At 41.4% G+C, this 19,848-nt stretch overlaps 1 protein-coding gene across 2 annotated transcripts in view; it reads right to left on the bottom strand.

Annotated features, from left to right (window-relative positions):
• The window catches only part of LOC106603113 (kelch-like protein 13), a 111,598-nt gene extending 95,535 nt beyond the window's left edge, over positions 1-16,063 (bottom strand). For both annotated transcript variants that reach the window (XM_014196352.3, XM_014196353.3), the window contains exon 1: positions 15,985-16,063. The gene's annotated coding sequence lies outside the window, so the exon portion shown is untranslated. The remainder of the gene's footprint in view (positions 1-15,984) is intronic.
• Between the last annotated feature and the right edge of the window lie 3,785 nt (positions 16,064-19,848).

Raw genomic sequence — 19,848 nt, 5'->3', positions numbered from 1 at the left:
ACAGCTATTTTCAGGTCTTTCCAGAGATGTTCAATCGTGTTCAAGTCCAGGCTCTGGCGGAGCCACTCAAGGACATTCAGAGACTTGTTACGAAGCCACTCCTGCATTGTCTTGGCTGTGTGCTTAGGGTTGTTGTCCTGATGGTAGGTGAACCTTCGTCCCATTCTGAGGTCCTGAGCAGGTTTTCATTAAGGATCTCTGTACTTTGCTCCGTTCATCTTTGCCTCGATCCTGACTAGACTCCCTGCCACTGAAAAACATCCCCACAGCATGATGCTGCCACCACCATGCTTCACCGTAGGGATGATGCCAGGATTCCTCCAGAGGTGACGCTTGGCATTGAGGCTAAAGACATCTTGGTTTCATCAGACCAGAGAATGGTCAGAGTTCTTTAGGTGACTTTTGACAAACTCCAAGCGGGCTGTCATGTGCCTTTTAGTGAGGAGTGGCTTCCTTCTGGCCACTCTACCACAAAAGGTCTGATTGGTGGAGTGCTGCAGAGATGGTTGTCCTTCTGGAAGGTTCTCCCATCTCCACAGAGGAACTCTGTCAGAGAGACCATTGGGTTCTTGGTCATCTCCTTGACCAAGGCCCTTCTCCCCCGCTGCCAGCTCTAGGAAGAGTCTTGGTGGTTCCAAACTTTTTCCATTTAAGAATGATGGAGGCCACTGTGTCCTTCGGAACCTTCAATGCTGCAGAAATGTTTTGGTACCCTTCCCCAGATCCAATGTTTTGATTTATTGTGTTACTGGCTTGTTTATTGTTTACTCCATGTGTAACTCTGTGTTGTTGTCTGTGTCACACTGCTTTGCTTTATCTTGGCCAGGTCGCAGTTGTAAATGAGAACTTGTTCTCAACTAGCCTACCTGGTTTAACTAAAGGTGAAATAAAAATACATTTTAAAAAAAGCTGTTCCCCGACACAATCCTGTCTCTGAGCTCTATGGACATTTCCATTGACCTCATGGCTTGGTTTTTGCTCTGACGCGCACTGTCAACTGTGGGACCTTATATAGACAGGTGTGTGCCTTTCCAAATCATGTCCAATCAATTGAATTTGCCACATGTGGACTCCAATCAAGTTGTAGAAACATCAAGGCTGACCAATGGAAACAGGATACACCTGTGCTCAATTTTGAGTCTCATAGCAAAGGGTCTGAATACTTATGTTAATATGGTATCTGTTTATTATACATTTGCAAACATTTTTTTTTAACTGTTTTTGCTTTGTCATTGTGGGGTAGTGTGTAGAATGATGAGGAAAACATTTTATTTAATACATTTTAGAATAAGGCTGTAACGCAACAAAAGGGGTCTGAACACTTTCCGAATGCACTGTAATTGTAACGCAGAAATTATTTTATATAAAAACAGCTGCATTTGGGTCTTCAATGAGTTACAGAACTGTTCTTACTACTAGTCAGGAGTATATCAAAGTAGGCATTGTCATATCCGCAGTGAAATAGGGCTGGGTCATGACTGTACTCTAGTCTACCCTAAATGCAATTGATTGGAAAAGACTCGGGACTTTATTCGCCTAAATAAAATATTCAAGCATGACTGAAAGTTAATTCTCTGGCATCTTGCAAAGAAAATGAAATGCCTCCTGATCTTGAAAGTTTCTATCTGACGACATGCTTATAAGTAAGGCTAAGAGAGGAATGGACAACCTTGTAACACTAAACTACTAGGCCATCAATGAGAACAAAGTAAACAAGGTTCAACCAAGACAACAACAAAAAAAGCCAAGCAGTGGCCCTCTTTAAAACATGGCCTTCAGTATCCTGACAACATAGTCACTAATGGCACATTACTTGTTATTTGTAGCAGGTAAGTGCCAAGGGCCCTTTAACCTCTTACATCTAGACGTTCCGCTAGCGGAACACCTGCTCCAATATCCAATGATAGGCGTGGCGCGAATTACAAATTCCTCAAAAATACAAAAACTTCAATTTTTCAAACATATGACTATTTTACACCATTTTAAAGACAAGACTCTCCTTTATCTAACCACACTGTCCGATTTCAAAAAGGTGTTTACAGCGAAAGCAAAACATTAGATTATGTCAGCAGAGTACCCAGCCAGAAATAATCAGACACCCATTTTTCAAGCTAGCATATGTCACAAAAAACAAAACCACAGCACTAACCTTTGATGATCTTCATCAGATGACACGCCTAGGACATTATGTTATACAATACATGCATGTTTTGTTCAATCAAGTTCATATTTATATCAAAAACCAGCTTTTTACATTAGCATGTGACGTTCAGAACTAGCATACCCCCCGCAAACTTCCGGTGAATTTACTAAATTACTCACGATAAACGTTCACAAAAAACATAATTATTTTAAGAATTATAGATACAGAACTCCTTTATGCACTCGCTATGTCCGATTTTAAAATAGTTTTTCGGTGAAAGCACATTTTGCAATATTCTGAGTAGATAGCCCGGCCATCATGGCTAGCTATTTTGACACCCACCAAGTTTGACCCTCACCAAACTCCGATTTACTATTAGAAAAGTTTGATTACCTTTCCTGTTCTTCGTCAGAATGCACTCCCAGGACTTCTACTTCAATAACAAATGTTGGTTTGGTTCAAAATAATCCATAGTTATATCCAAATAGCGGCGTTTTGTTCGTGCGTTCAAGACACTATCCAAGGGTGACGAAGGGTTACACGCCCGACGCGTTTCGTGACAAAAAAATTCTAAATATTCCATTACCGTACTTCGAAGCATGTCAACCGCTGTTTAAAATAAATTTTTATGCTATTTTTCTCATAAAAAAGCGATAATATTCCGACCGGGAGTCGTTGTTTACGTTCAAAGACGAAAGAATAAAAACATGGAGTCGCCTCGTGCACGCGCCTCCAGTCTCTGTTCTCTGATCGACCACTATCAAAATGCGCTAATGTTTTTCAGCCAGGGCCTGCAAAGCCACCATTCAGCTTTTTGCCGCCTTCTGAGAGCCTATGGGAGCCGTAGGAAGTGTCACGTAACAGCAGAGATCCCTTGTTTTGGATAGAGATGATCAAGAAGGCCAAGAAATGGTCAGACAGGGTACTTCCTGTACAGAATCTTCTCAGGTTTTGGCCTGCCAAATGAGTTCTGTTATACACAGACACCATTCAAACAGAAACTAGAATATGCATATAATTGTAGCTTTGGATAGAAAACACTCCAAAGTTTCTAAAACTGTTTGAATGGTGTCTGTGAGTATAACAGAACTCATTTGGCAGGCCAAAACCTGAGAAGATTCCATGCAGGAAGTGCCCTGTCTGACAATTTCTTGCCCTTCTTGATTATCTCTATCCAATACAGGGGATCTCTGCTGTTACGTGACACTTCCTACGGCTCCCATGGGCTCTCAGAAGGCGGCGAAAAGCTGAATCGTGGCTTTGCAGGCTCTGGCTGAAAAAAAGTAGCGCGTTTGGATAGTGGCTGGTCACAGTACTGTGAGACTCAGGCTCGTGCCCGAGTCGACCCCATGCTTTATTTTCTTTCCTCTGTTTACCTAAACGCAGATTCCCGGTCGGAATATTATCGCTTTTTTACGAGAAAAATGGCATAAAAACTTATTTTAAACAGCGGTTGACATGCTTCGAAGTACGGTAATGGAATATTTAGAAATCTTTTGTCACGAAATGCGCCATGCTCGTGACCCTTATTTACACTTCGGATAGTGTCTTGAACGCACGAATAAAACGCCGCTATTTGGATATAACAAGGGATTATTTTGAACCAAACCAACATTTGTTATTGAAGTAGCAGTCCTGGGAGTGCATTCTGACGAAGAACACCAAAGGTAATCAAACTTTTCTAATAGTAAATCGGAGTTTGGTCAGGGCTAAACTTGGTGGGTGTCTAAATAGCTAGCCGTGATGGCTGGGCTATCTACTCAGAATATTGCAAAATGTGCTTTCACCGAAAAGCTATTTTAAAATCGGACACCTCGATTGCACAAAGGAGTTCTGTATCTATAATTCTTAAAATAATTGTTGTGTTTTTTGTGAACGTTTATCGTGAGTAATTTAGTAAATTCACCGGAGGTTTGCGGGGGGTATGCTAGTTCTGAACGTCACATGCTAATGTAAAAAGCTGGTTTTTGATATAAATATGAACTTGATTGAACAAAACATGCATGTATTGTATAACATAATGTCCTAGGCGTGTCATCTGATGAAGATCATCAAAGGTTAGTGCTGCATTTAGCTGTGGTTTTGTTTTTTGTGACATTATATGCTAGCTTGAAAAATGGGTGTCTGATTATTTCTGGCTGGGTACTCTGCTGACATAATCTAATGTTTTGCTTTCGCTGTAAAGCCTTTTTGAAATCGGACAGTGTGGTTAGATAAAGGAGAGTCTTGTCTTTAAAATGGTGTAAAATAGTCATATGTTTGAAAAATTGAAGTTTTTGTATTTTTGAGGAATTTGTAATTCGCGCCACGCCTATCATTGGATATTGGAGCAGGTGTTCCGCTAGCGGAACGTCTAGATGTAAGAGGTTAACCTGCCCCAGTATCTGTGCATTAGAGATGTCGACTATGACGTGTCTTTTCTCTAACACCCTCGGCCCGGTTTCTCAATAGCGATGGAACTTAGGCTCACAAGTGTTTAGGATGCATCTTTCCTACAACAGCCAGGATGTAACACGTGTTTAACAAAACACTATGCAGGGAGAACGGTCGCTAAGTGCGTTGTTGGAGCAAGTGTCCATACTGATAGGATCCAAAGAAAGGAAGCGCTGCTCTCGGATCAGCATTCTCCATTCAAATCTTTACGTAACATTATAATTAATTCACAATACTGATGACGGATTAGCTCTTAGAAATATATGACCATCTAAATCAGCAAATATTGAGGCGGCTTATTCCCAAAAAATAATAAATTGCTAAATCACCGATTTAGGCTACACATCATGAAATGTATTGAGACAAATTGCAGTATCAAAATATAACTCGATTGAACATAAAATATATTTCAATATAATTGAAATATGCCTATAGCCTACTGTTTATATTTTAATGCAGTCATCTCAATTTTTATTTGAAGCATATTTTTGTACACGTCGCTATTGGGTATCAATTGCACAGACATTTACAACTTAGTATTTGTAGTCACCTTTGTTCTGAAGTTATCGGCGGTTACAAAGAGACAAATAAACCATGTGATTCTATGTTTAGCGGGGATCTTCTGTGTATAAAGTGACGTGAGAGAGAAAAAAGCACCTAACGATGGATGCTAATTGGAGGTGTACCTGTGGATGTATTTCAAGGCCTACCTTGAAACTCAGCGCCTCTTTGCTTGACAACATGGGAAAATCTAAAGAAATCAGCCAAAACCTCAGAAAAAAATGGGTAGACCTCCACAAGTCTGGTTCATCCTTGGGAGAAATTTCCAAATGCCTGAAGGTACCATGTTCATCTGTACAAACAATAGCACGCAAGTATAAACACCATGGGACCATGCAGCCGTCATACCGCTCAGGATGGAGACATGTTCTGTCTCCTAGAGATGAACGTACTTTGTGTGCTAAAAGTGCAAATGAATCCCAGAACTGCAGAAAAGGACCTTGTGAAGATGCTGGAGGAAACCGGTAAAAAAGTATCTATAACCACAGTAAAACGAGTCCTATATCGACATAACCTGAAAGCCCACTCAGCAAGGAAGAAACCACTGTTCCAAAACTGCTGTGGGAAGCTTGTGGAAGGCTACCCGAAATGATTGACCCAAGTTAAACAATTTAAAGGCAATGCTACCAAATACTAATTGAGTGCATGTAAACTTCTGACCCACTGGGAATGTGATGAAAGAAATAAAAGCTGAAATAAATCACTCTACTATTATTCTGATATTTTACATTCTTAAAATAAAGTGGTCATCCTAACTGACCTAAGACTGGGATTTTTTACTAGGACTAAATGTCAGGAATTGCGAGAAACTGAGTTTAAATGTATTTGGCTAAGGTGTATGTAAACTTCCGACTTCAATTGTATCTGTTCAACGAGTGGTCTGTGGCAGGCGTTAAATTGCGAGTGTTTTCAAATGCAACGTTAATAAAGATGGCTTTGGGAAACAGCTCGGAGATATAATTTTGCCCCTACGAAGGTTCTAAAGATGAACTTAGTTCTAAGATGTATTTGGGAAACCAGTTGTCTGGTATGTAATAGAGATCAACCGATTATGATTTTTCAACACCGATACCGATTATTGGAGGACCAAAAAACCCGATACCGATTAATCTGATTTTTTATTTTTATTTTATTTATTTGTAATAATGACAATTACAACAATAAATGAACACTTATTTTAACTTAAAATAATACATCAATAAAATCAATTTAGCCTCTAATAAATAATGAAACATGTTCAATTTGGTTTAAATAATGCAAAAACAAAGTGTTGGAGAAGAAAGTAAAAGTGCAATATGTGCCATGTAAAAAAGCTAACGTTTAAGTTCCTTGCTCAGAACATATGAAAGCTGGTGGTTCCTTTTAACATGAGTCTTCAATATTACCAGGTAATAAGTTTTAGGTTGTAGTTGTTATAGGAATTATAGGACTATTTCATATACCTTTGACTATTGGATGTTCTTATAGGCACTTTAGTATTGCCAGTGTAACAGTATAGCTGCCATCCCTCTCCTCGCCCCTACCTGGGCTGGAACCAGGAACACATCGACAACAGCCACCCTCGAAGCATCGTTGCCCATCGCTCCACAAAAGCAGAGCAAGGGGAACAACTACTTTAAGATCTCAGAGCGAGTGACAACACCGATTGAAACTCTATTAGCGCGCACCCCGCTAACTAGCTAGCCATTTCACATCGGTTACACCAGCCTAATCTCGGGAGTTGATAGGCTTGAAGTCATAAACAGTGCTGTGCTTCAAGCATTGCGAAGAGCTGCTGGCAAACGCAGGAAAGTGCTGTTTGAATGAATGGTTACGAGCCTGCTGCTGCCTACCACCGCTCAGTCAGACTGCTCTATCAAATATCAAATCATAGACTTAATTATAACATATTAACACAGAAATAGGAGCCTTAGGTCATTAACATGGTCAAATCCGGAAACTATCATTTCGAAAACAAAATGTTTATTCTTTCAGTGAAATACGGAACCGTATTTTATCTAACGGTGGCATCCTTAAGTCTAAATATTGCTGTTACATTGCACAACCTTCAATGTTATCATAATTATATACAATTCTGGCAAATTAATTACGGTCTTTGTTAGGAATAAATGGTCTTCACACAGTTCGCAACGAGCCAGGCGGCCCAAATTGCTGCATATACCCTGACTGCTTGCACGGAACGCAAGAGAAGTGACACAATTTCGCTAGAGCGCGATGGGACAAGGACATGCCGGCCAGCCAAACCCTCCCCTAACCCAGACGACGCTGGGTCAATTGTGCGCCGCATAATGGGTCTCCCAGTCGCGACACAGCCTGGAATCGAACCCGGGTCTGTAGTATGGAATCGAACCCGGGTCTGTAGTTACGTCTCAAGCACTGCATTGCCTTAGACCGCTGCACCCCACTTGGGAGGATTTGTAATTCAACAGCCCAGACGTGAGACCTATGTGGCAGGGACTCCAGAAATCACGTATTAGAAAGGGAAAACCAGCCACGTAGTGGACACCGACATCTTGCTCCCGGACAAGCTAAAAATCTTTTTTGCCCGCTTTGAGAATAACAGTGCCACAGACGTGGCCCGCTCCCGAGGCTGGGGGGCTCTCGTTCTCCTTGGCCGATGTGAGTAATACATTTAACCATGTTAACCCTCGCAAGTCTTATTTATTTACTTATTTATTTATTGCCTTACCTCCGTTATCCTACCTCATTTGCACACACTGTATATAAACTTTTTCTATTGTACTATTGACTGTATGTTTGTGTATTCCATGTGTAACTCCGTGTTGTTGTTTCTTGCACTGCTTTATCTTGGCCAGGTCGCAGTTGTAAATGAGAACTTGTTCTCAACTAGCCTACCTGGTTAAATAAAGGTGAAACATTTTTTTTTAAAGGCTGCCGGCCCAGACGGCATCTCTAACCACGTACTCTGAGCATGCACAGACCAGCTGGCTGGAGTGTTTATGGACATATTCAAACTCTACCTATCCAACTCTGCTATCTCCACATGCTTCAAGATGTCCACCATTGTTCATGCACCCAAGAAAGCAAAAGGAAACTGAAGTAAATGAATATCGCCCCATAGCACTCACTTCTGTCTTCATGAAGTTCTTAGCGAGGTTCATATCACCTCCACCTTAACTGATACCCTAGACCCACCAAAAATGGCGCCCGGAAGAAATGGCAGCAGTTTTACAGGCGCCCAACCAATTGTGCTATTATGTGGGGGTTTTTCGCGTTATTTGTAACTTATTTTGTAGATAATGTTTCTGCCACTGTATCTTACGGCAAAAAAGAGCTTCTGGATATCAGGACAGCGATCACTCACCTCGGATTAGACAAAGATTTTTCTACAACAAAGGACTTGTTGTATGAATGTGCGTACAAGACATTCTCCAAACACCCCACAGGGCCGACATCCCCGTTATTTGAAAGAGGAAGCAATGCAGGTACAGAGGACAAAGAGCCGGATTCCTGGTCAAGACCCGGAGAAGGCGACTGGGAAAGCTGCCGTTACCGTCAATACTACTCGCCAACATGCAATCATTGGACAATAAATTAGACGAGGTACAATCACGAATATTCTACCAACGGGACATCAAAAACTCTAATAGCCTATGTTTCACGGAATCGTGGCTGAATGACGACATGGATATTCAGCTAGCGGGATACACGCTGCACCGGCAAGATAGAACAGCACACTCTGGTAAGACGAGGGGGGGCGGTCTGTGCATGTTTGTAAACAACATCTTGTGCACAAAATCTAAGGAAGTCTCTAGACTTTGCTCGCCTGAAGTAGAGTATATTGTGATAAATTGCAGGCCACACTACTTGCATAGAGAGTTTTCAGCTATACTTTTCCTGGCTGTTTATTTACCACCACAGACAGATGCTGGCACTAAGACCGCACTCAGTCAGCAGTATGAGGAAATAAGCAAACAGGAAACCACTCACCCAGAGGCGGCGCTCCTAGTGGCCGGAGACTTTTATGCAGGGAAACTTAAATCAGTTCTACCAAAATGTTAAATGTGCAACCAGAGGGAAAACAATTCTAGATCACCTGTACTCGACACACAGAAACGCGTACAAAGCTCTCCCTCGCCCTCCATTTGGTAAATCCGACCACAACTCTATCCTCCTGATTCCTGCTAACAAGCAAAAATTAAAGCAGGAAGCACCAGTGACTCGGTCTATAAAAAAGTGGTCAGATGAAGCAGATGCTAAACTACAGGACTGTTTTGCTATCACAGACTGGAACATGTTCCGGGATTCTTCCGATGGCATTGAGGAGTACACCACATCAGTTACTGGCTTCATCAATAAGTGCATCGAGGACGTCGTCCCCACAGTGACTGTACGTACATACCCCAACCAGAAGCCATGGATTATAGGCAACATTTGCACTGAGCTAAAGGGTAGAGCTGCCGCTTTCAAGGTGCGGGACTCTAACCCGGAAGCTTACAAGAAATCCCGCTATGCCCTGCGACAAACTATCAAACAGGCAAAGCGTCAATACAGGGCTAAGATTGAATCATACTATACTGGCGCCAACGCTCGTCTTACGTGGCAGGGCTTGCAAACGATTACAGATTACAAAGGGAAGCACAGCCAACAGCTGCCCAGTGATACGAGCCTACCAGACGAGCTAAATCACTTCTATGCTCGCTTCGAGGCAAGCAACACTGAGGCATGCATGAGAGCATCCGCTGTTCTGGACGACTGTGTGATCACGCTCTCCAAAGCCGACGTGAGTAAGACCTTTAACCTCTATGGGCTAGGTGAGACGCTAGATTATGTCAGCAGAGTACCCAGCCAGAAATAATCAGACACCCATTTTTCAAGATAGCATATAATGTCACATAAACCCAAACCACAGCTAAATGCACCACTAACCTTTGATGATCTTCATCAGATGACAATCTTAGGACATTATGTTATACAATACATGCATGTTTTGTTCAATCAAGTTCATATTTATATCAAAAACCAGCTTTTTACATGAGCATGTGACTAGCATGTGACTAGCATTCCCACCGAACACTTCCGGTGAATTTACTAAATTACTCACGATAAACGTTCACAAAAAACAAATTATTTTAAGAATTATAGATACAGAACTCCTTTATGCACTCGCAATGTCCGATTTTAAAATAACTTTTCGGTGAAAGCACATTTTGCAATATTCTAAGTAGATAGCCCAGCCATCACAGGCTAGCTATTTTGACACCAACCAAGTGTGGTACTCACCAAACTCCGATTTACTATTAGAAAAGTTTGATTACCTTTGGTGTTCTTCGTCAGAATGCACTCCCAGGACTTCTACTTCAATAACAAATGTTGGTTTGGTCCCAAATAATCCATAGTTATATCCAAATAGCGGCGTTTTGTTCGTGCGTTCAAGACACTATCCGAAGGGTAAATAAGGGTCACGCGCCCGACGCGTTTCGTGACAAAGAATTTCTAAATATTCCATTACCGTACTTTGAAGCATGTCAACCGATGTTTAAAATCATTTTTTATGCCATTTTTCTCGTAAAAAGGCGATAATATTCCGACCGGGAGTGGTGGTTTTCGTTCAAAGAGAGAGAAAGTAAACATGGAGTCGACTCGGGCACGCGCGCCCCGTCCCATTGTCCTCAGAACGACCACTAACAAAATGCGCTACTGTTTTTCAGCCATGGGCTGCAAAGCCACGATTCAGCTTTCTGGCGCCTTCTGAGAGCCTATGGGAGCGTTAGAAAATGTCACGTCATGCCAGAGATCCCCTGTTTTTGTTAGAGATGATCAATAAGGCCATGAAATTGTCAGAGAGAGCGCTTCCTGTTTGGAATCTTCTCAGGTTTTGGCCTGCCAAATGAGTTCTGTTATACTCACAGACACCATTCAAACAGTTTTAGAAACTTTAGGAGTGTTTTCTATCCAAATCAAACAATTATATGCATATTCTAGTTACTGGGCAGGAGTAGTAACCAGATTAACTCGGGTACGTTTTTTTATCCGGCCGTGCAAATACTGCCCCCTAGCCCCAACAGGTTAAACAGCTCAACATTCACAAGGCTGCAGGGCCGGACGGATTACCAGGACGTGTGCTCCGGGCATGTGCTGACCAACTGGCAGGTGTCGTCACTGACATTTTCAACATGTCCCTGATTGAGTCTGTAATACCAACATGCTTCAAGCAGACCACCATAGTCCCTGTGCCCAAGAACACAAAGGCAACCTGCCTAAATGACTACAGACCCGTATCCCTCAAGTCCGTAGCCATGAAGTGCTTTGAAAGGTTGGTAATGGCTCACAATAACACCATTATCCCAGAAACCCTATAACCACTCCAATTTGCATACCGCCCAAACAGATCCACAGATGATGCAATCTCTATTGCACTCCACACTGCCCTTTCCCACCTGGACAAAAGCAACACTTACGTGAGAATTAGAGGTCGGCCGATTATGATTTTTCAACGCCGATACCGATACCGATTATTGGATGGCCAAAACAGCCGATACCAATTAACCTGTTAGGGCTAGGGGGCAGTATTGACACGGCTGGATAAAAAACGTACCCGATTTAATCTGGTTACTACTTCTGCCCAGTAACTAGAATATGCATATAATTATTGGCTTTGGATAGAAAACACTCCAAAGTTTCTAAAACTGTTTGAATGGTGTCTGTGTGTAACAGAACTCAAATGGCAGGTCAAAACCTGAGAGATTCCTTTACAGGAAGTGGCCTGTCTGACCATTTATTGTCTTTCTTTGACATCTCATTCAATTACAAAGGATCTCTGCGGTAACGTGACACTTCCCACGGCTCCAATAGGCTCTCAGAGCCCGGGAAAAACCTGAATGTCGTCATTCCAGCCCCAGGCTGAAACACATTATCGCCTTTCTCAAGTGGCCGATCAAGGGACTGTGGGCTTAGGCGCGTGCACTGGCCGCCCCCGTCTTTGTGTTTTTTCCTCTGTTTGCCGAAAAGGAGATTCCCGGTCGGAATATTATCGCTTTTTTACGAGATAAATTGCATAAAAATTGATTTTAAACAGCGGTTGACATGCTTCGAAGTACGGTAATGGAATATTTAGATTATTTTTGTCACGAATTGCGCCATGCGCACGACCCTGATTTACCATTTCGGATAGTGTCTGGGACGCACGAACAAAACGCCGCTATTCGGATATAACGATGGATTATTTTGGACCAAACCAACATTTGTTATTGAAGTAGCAGTCCTGGGGGTGCATTCTGACGAAGACAACAAAAGGTAATCAAACTTTTATAATAGTAAATCTGATTTTGGTGAAGGCTAAACTTGCCGGGTGTCTAAATAGCTAGCCCGTGATGGCTGGGCTATGTACTTAGAATATTGCAAAATGTGCTTTCACCAAAAAGCTATTTTAAAATCGGACATATCGAGTGCATAGAGGAGTTCTGTATCTATAATTCTTAAAATAATTGTTATGCTTTTTGTGAACGTTTATCGTGAGTAATTTAGTAAATTGTTAGTAAATTCCCCGGAAGTTTGCGGGGGGGATGCTAGTTCTGAACGTCACATGCTAATGTAAAAAGCTGTTTTTTTTATATAAATATGAACTTGATTGAACAAAACATGCATGTATTGTATAACATAATGTCCTAGGTGTGTCATCTGATGAAGATCATCAAAGGTTAGTGCTGCATTTAGCTGTCTTCTGGGTTTTTGTGACATTATATGCTAGCTTGAAAAATGGGTGTCTGATTATTTCTGGCTGGGTACTCTGCTGACATAATCTAATGTTTTGCTTTCGTTGTAAAGCCTTTTTGAAATCGGACAGTGTGGTTAGATTAACGAGAGTCTTGTCTTTAACCTTTTATGGCTAGGGGGCAGTATTGACACGGCCGGATAAAAAACGTACCCGATTTAATCTGGTTACTACTCCTGCCCAGTAACTAGAATATGCATATAATTATTGGCTTTGGATAGAAAACACCCTAAAGTTTCTAAAACTGTTTGAATGGTGTCTGTGAGTATAACAGAACTCATATGGCAGGCAAAAACCTGAGAAGATTCCTTACAGGAAGTGGCCTGTCTGACAAGTTGTTGTTCATCTTGGCTCTTTTTATTGAAGACTGAGGATCTTTGCTGTAACGTGACACTTCCTACGGCTCCCATAGGCTCTCAGAGCCCGGGAAAAAGCTGAATGATATCGAGGCAGCCTCTGGCTGAAACACATTATCGCGTTTGGCAAGTGGCCGATCAGAGTACTCTGAGACTCAGGCGCGTGCACGAGTCAACCCCGTGCTTTATTTTCTTTCCTCTTTTACCTAAACGCAGATTCCCGGTCGGAATATTATCGCTTTTTTACGAGTAAAATGGCATAAAAATTGATTTTAAACAGCGGTTGACATGCTTCGAAATACGGTAATGGAATATTTAGACGTTTTTGGCACGAAATGCGCCATACTCGTCACCCTTATTTACCCTTTCGGATAGTGTCTTGAACGCACGAACAAAACGCCGCTATTTGGATATAACAATGGATTATTTGGGACCAAACCAACATTTGTTATTGAAGTAGAAGTAATGGGAGTGCATTCTAACGAAGAACAGTAAAGGTAATAAAATTTTTCTTATAGTAAATCTGAGTTTGGTGAGTGCTAAACTTGCTGGGTGTCTAAATAGCTAGCCCTGTGATGCCGGGCTATCTACTGAGAATATTGCAAAATGTGCTTTCACCGAAAAGCTATTTTAAAAATCGGACATATCGAGTGCATAGAGGAGTTCTGTATCTATAATTCTTAAAATAATTGTTATGCTTTTTGTGAACGTTTATCGTGAGTAATTTAGTAAATTCACCGGCAGTGTTCGGTGGGAATGCTAGTCACATGCTAGTCACATGCTAATGTAAAAAGCTGTTTTTTGATATAAATATGAACTTGATTGAACAAAACATGCATGTATTGTATAACATAATGTCCTAGGGTTGTCATCTGATGAAGATCATCAAAGGTGAGTGCTGCATTTAGCTGTGGTTTGGGTTTATTTGACATTATATGCTAGCTTGAAAAATGGGTGTCTGATTATTTCTGGCTGGGTACTCTGCTGACATAATCTAATGTTTTGCTTTCGTTGTAAAGCCTTTTTGAAATCGGACAGTGTGGTTAGATTAACGAGAGTCTTGTCTTTAAAATGCTGTAAAATAGTCATATGATTGAAAAATTGAAGTTTTTGCATTTGAGGTATTTGAATATCGCGCCACGGGATTACACTGGCTGTTGAGTAGGTGGGACGCAAGCGTCCCACCTAGCCCATAGAGGTTAAATCGGCCGATTATTATTATAAAAAATTTTTTTTATATATGTGTACACACACACACACACACAGCTCTGAAGTGACAACGATACTGAAGAGTCTGCTTAGGAGACAAATACTCTCAACTGTTTGAATAATAAAAATAGAGTTTAAGTTACCTGTGATGAATGCTGAAAACAAAAACTGTCATTTCTATATGCAGGAAATCCTGTTTTAATAATGGGCATGGTAAGAATTGACTACCAAAGTGCGAGTCACAATTCCCATGACACCTTCTAGCAAAATCTGAAAAGCGGTTCCTTCATTTATTCCATAGGATATTTTTAGATGACCAATAAAAATTGGATTTTGATTTGAATCCCCATGACATCATCTATTTCAGTAAATACATCCACTTCCTAGATGCACCACCTAGACCAACATTAAATTACATACAAATCATTAACATGACAAGGCCTTCTGATGGATGCTGTACAAACAGTGCATAGCAATTGAGTGGGCCACATTTCAGATGTTCAAGATCATTAGCTAAACGTGTCAGTCAATTCCAGAGATGAGGAGCAGCGAGGTGTCTAACTAGACTGTCATCTGAAACTGGAGAAATGAAAGGACAGCGCCCACTCTATATCCTAGTTTCAATTGTATATTCTTATCCACAGCTTGTTTCTCAAATCTCACGCTTCTTCGTGACTGGGTAAATCTCATCATTCTCCATGCTACGCTTCACTGGCGTTCATACTAGCGAACCAAATAGATAACATTAACTAGCTAGCTGCTGTACAGTCCAATGTTAACTCTTACCCGCAAATGAACCCCATAATTTTTTATTTTTTTTAATCTTTATTTTAACAGGGAGTTATGTTGAGACCAAGGTCTCTTCCACAGCTGAGCCCTGTATGCACAGGATAGTCCGGATAGCCATGCATGTAGGACATTTATTGTCAACTTTTGAAATTTAGCAGACTAACGTTTGCTTGCTAATTGTTTAACTACCAAGCAAGACCACCACTGTTCTGAAAAGCTGAGCGTTAGTCGCTCTGGATAAGAGCGTCTGCTAAATGACGTAAATGTAAATGTTAGCTAGCTAACGTTATAGCTACAGGCTGGCTAGCTAGCATTAGCTAGTTACAACAAATATGTATTAAACATTCATGGTCAAGCAAGTGAAAAGCTTGCTAACGTTCAAATCAAATGAATTCGTCACATAACGTTACTTCGTAAACAACAGGTGAAATGTTTACGTTAGGGCAATAAGAAAAACATGTGGAACGTATTTTAACTTAGCTAGCTATATATCGTGGTTTGTTTAAACCCGTTACGCAGTATCAATTTATACCAAGTCGCCGGGAGAGATAATTTGATGGAAAGACAACCCAAACCATACAGCATGGCTACCAGTCAACACAGCTAGCTAGCGAGCTTCATCTGAAGCTACTTACTTCTCTAGCGAACGTTAGTTAACCATAATTGGCAACTTTGGGTTGCGTTTTATTTTATATTCAACAGCTTACATATAAATACTAAATAAAACACACTCAGCTATTAAATGGCGAAATTCCTACCTGCAACTACGGGATACGTCCTTATTTTTCTTCTTAAACCCTCAAATCCACTCATGGATCTCACTAAGGTCCGCCTCCAGCATAACAAATGAGGGGATTCGATTAATCTGGCCTCGGTAGACGAATTTTGCACCGAGAAAATAGTTTGCATTCGTTTTGGAACCGGGCTGTCTCCCGGGAGTGAGCCAGGTACCAGTTTAAATGAAAACTATACTGAACAAAAGTATAAAGGCAAAGATTTTGCTGAGTTACAGTTCATATAAGAAAATCAGTCAATTGAAATAAATAAATTAGGCTGTGTAAAGCATATGCCCACCCACATGGGAGCCAGGTCCACCCACTGTAGAGCCAGGCCCAGCCAATCAGAATGAGTTTTACCTCACAAAAGGACTTCATTACACACAGAAATACTAAAATCCCGGGCTGGTGTGGTTACACGTGGTCTGTGGTTGTGAGTCCGGTTGGACGTCCTGCCAAATTCTCTAAAACAACGTTGGAGGCGCCATATGGTAGAGAAATGAAAATTACATTTTCTGGCAACAGCTCTGGTGGACATTCCTGCAGTCAGCATGCCCATTGCCCGCTCCTTCAAAACTTGAGATATCTGTGGCATTGTGTTGTGTGACAAAACTGCACATTTTAGAGTGGCCTTTTGTCCCCAGCACAAGGTGCACATGTGTAATGATCATGCTGTTTAATCAGCTTCTTGATATACCACATCTGTCACGTGGCTGGATTATCTTGGCAAAGGAGAAATGCTCACTACAGGGATGTAAACAAATATGTGCACAATTTTTTTGAGAAATAAGCTTTTTGTACATATGAACAATTTCTGTGAACTTTTATTTCAGCTCATGAAACCAACACTTCACATGTTACCTTTATATCTTTGTTCAGTATATTTAATGGAAAAGAGATTGTATGTTTCTGGAGGATGCACCATGCTGCCTTGTCAGCCTGGTCTCATAGACAAGACGTAACATGGTGAAGTTAAATCCGGGAAACTTAAATTAGTGTGATATGTTATGTTTGGAATGGTTACATAACACAGATGGTTATTAAAAGGACAACTCCACTCAAAACTATATTGTTGATAGTCCCCAAATGTTTTGCATGTCTGCAATCAAGTGTTCAAGATATGTATTGGTATTTTATTAGGATCCCCATTAGCTGTTGCAAAAGCAGCAGATACTCTTCCTGGGGTCCACACAAAACACGAAACATTACATAATACAGAGCATTAATAGACAAGAACACGTCAAGGACAGAACTACATCGATTAAAAAAGGCACATGTATCCTACATATCAATACATAGACACAAACTATATAGGTCAAATAGGGGAGAGCCGTTGCTTTATCTGTTTTTTGAAACCGGGCTTGCTGTTCAATTCAGCAATATGAGATGGAATGGAGATCCATGCAGTAATGGCTCTATATAGTACTGTATCCTTTCTTGAATTTGTTCTAGATTTGGGGACTATGAAAAAAGCCCTGGTGGCATGTCTGGTGGGGGAAGTGTGTGTGTCAGAGCTGTGTCTAAGTTGGCTATGCAAACAATTTGGGATTTTCAACACATTAATGTTTCTTATAAAAAGAAGAAGTGATGCAGTCAGTCTCTCCTCGACTCTTAGCCAAGAGAGACTGGAATGCATAGTCTTTATATCAGCCCTCTGATTACAATGAAGAGCAAGACGTGCTGCTCTGTTCTGGGCCAGCTGCAGTTTAGCTAGGTCTTTCCTTGCAGCACTCGACCACACGACTGGACAATAATCAAGATAAGACATAACTGGAGATGACAGGACTTGCTTTTTGGAGTGTGGTTTCAAAAAAGCAGAGCATCTCTTTATTACAGACAGACCTCTCCCCTTCTTTAGAACCATTCAATCTATATGTTTTGACCATGATAGTTTACAATCTAAGGTAACGCCAAGTAATTTAGTCTGCTTAACTTGTTCAAAAGCCACACCATTCATTACCAGATTCAGCTGAGGTCTAGAACTTATAGAATGATTTGAACCAAATGCAATGCTCTTAGTTTTAGAGATGTTCAGGACCAGTTTACTACTGGCCACCCTTTCCAAAACAGACTGCAACTCTTTGTTAAGGGTTTCAGTGACTTTATTAGCTGTGGTTGCTGCTGCGGTTGAATCATCAGCATACATGGACACACATGCTTTGTTTAATGCCAGTGGCAGGTCATTGGTAAAAATAAAAAAGAGTAGAGGGCCTAGAGAGCTGCCCTGCGGTACATCACACTTTACATGTTTGACATTAGAGAAGCTTCCATTTAAAAAAAAACAACATTTGAGTTCTATTAGATAGATTGCTCCGAATCCATGATATGGCAGAGGTTGAAAAGCCATAACACATACATTTTTTCAACAACAGGTTATGGTCAATAATAACAAAGGCTGCACAGAAATCTAACAGTACAGCTCCCACAATCTTTCTTTCAACCAATCATCAGTCCTTTGTGTCAGTGCAGTACATGTTGAGTGCCCTTCTCAATAAGCATGCTGAAAGTCTGTTGTTAATTTGTTTACAGAGAAATAGCATTGCAAATCAAATCAAATTGCATCTGTCACATGCGCCAAATACAACAGGTGTAGACCTAACAGTGAAATGCTTACTTACAAGCCCTTAACCAACAATGCTTTAAGAAGTTAAGAAGAAAAACATGTTAAGTAAAAAATAGATAAGTAAAAAATATATATATTTTTAAAGTAACAAATAATTAAACAGCAGCAGTAAAATAACAATAGCAATAGCGAGGCTATATACAGGGGGTAACAGTACAGAGTCAATGTGTGGGGTCACCGATTAGTCGAGGTAATTGAGGTAATATGTACATGTAGATAGAGTTAAAGTGACCATGCATAGATAATAAACAGAGAGTAGCAGCAGTGTAAAAGAGGGGTCTGGGTAGCCCTTTGATTAGCTGTTCAAGAGTCTTATGGCTTGGGGTTATAAGCTGTTAAGAAGCCTTTTGGACCTAGACTTGGCGCTCCGGTACCGCTTGCTGTGCGGTAGCAGACAGAACAGTCCATGACTAGGGTGGCTGGAGTCTTTGACAAATTTTAGGGCCTTCCTCTGACACCGCCTGGTATATAGGTCCTGGATGGCGGGAAGCTTGGCCCCAGTGATGTACTGGGCCATACGCACTACCCTCTGTAGTGCCTTGCGGTCGGAGTCCGAGCAGTTGCCATACCAGGCTGTGATGCAACCAGTCAGGATGCTCTCGATGGTGCAGCTATAGGACCTTTTGAGGGTCTGAGGACCCATGCCAAATCTTTTCAGTCTCCTGAGGGGGAATAGGTTTTGTCGTGCCCTCTTCACAACTGTCTTGGTGTGTTTGGACCATTGGTGATGTGGACACCAAGGAACTTGACGTTCTCAACCTGCTCCACTGCAGCCCCGTCGATGAGAGTGGGGACGTGCTCGGTCCTCCTTTTCCTGTAGTCCACAATCATCTCCTTTGTTGTGATCACATTGAGGGAGAGGTTGTAGTCCTGGCACCCTAAACCTCCTCCCTATAGGCTGTCTCATCATTGTTGGTGATCAGGCCTACCACTGTTGTGTCATCGGCAAACTTGATGATGGTGTTGGAGTCGTGCATGGCCATGCAGTCATGAGTGAATGAGGAGTACAGGAGGAGACTGAGCACGCACCCCTGAGGGGAATCCTGTTGAGGATCAGCATGGCGGATGTGTTGTTACCTTGTTACCTGCATTTGGTCAAACAATATTTTCCAACAGTTTGCTAAGAGCTGGCAGCAAGCTGATAGGTCTGCTGTTGGAACCAGGCCGCTTTACCACTCTTGGTTAGCGGAATTACTTTGGCTTCCCTCCAGGCCTGAGGACAA

The sequence above is a fragment of the Salmo salar genome, chromosome 04, assembly GCF_965601325.2.
Source record: "Salmo salar chromosome 04, fSalSal1, whole genome shotgun sequence".
Classification (NCBI taxonomy): domain Eukaryota; kingdom Metazoa; phylum Chordata; class Actinopteri; order Salmoniformes; family Salmonidae; genus Salmo; species Salmo salar.
Note: the sequence above shows the minus strand (reverse complement) of the source record. Positions and strands in the feature narration are given on the sequence as shown.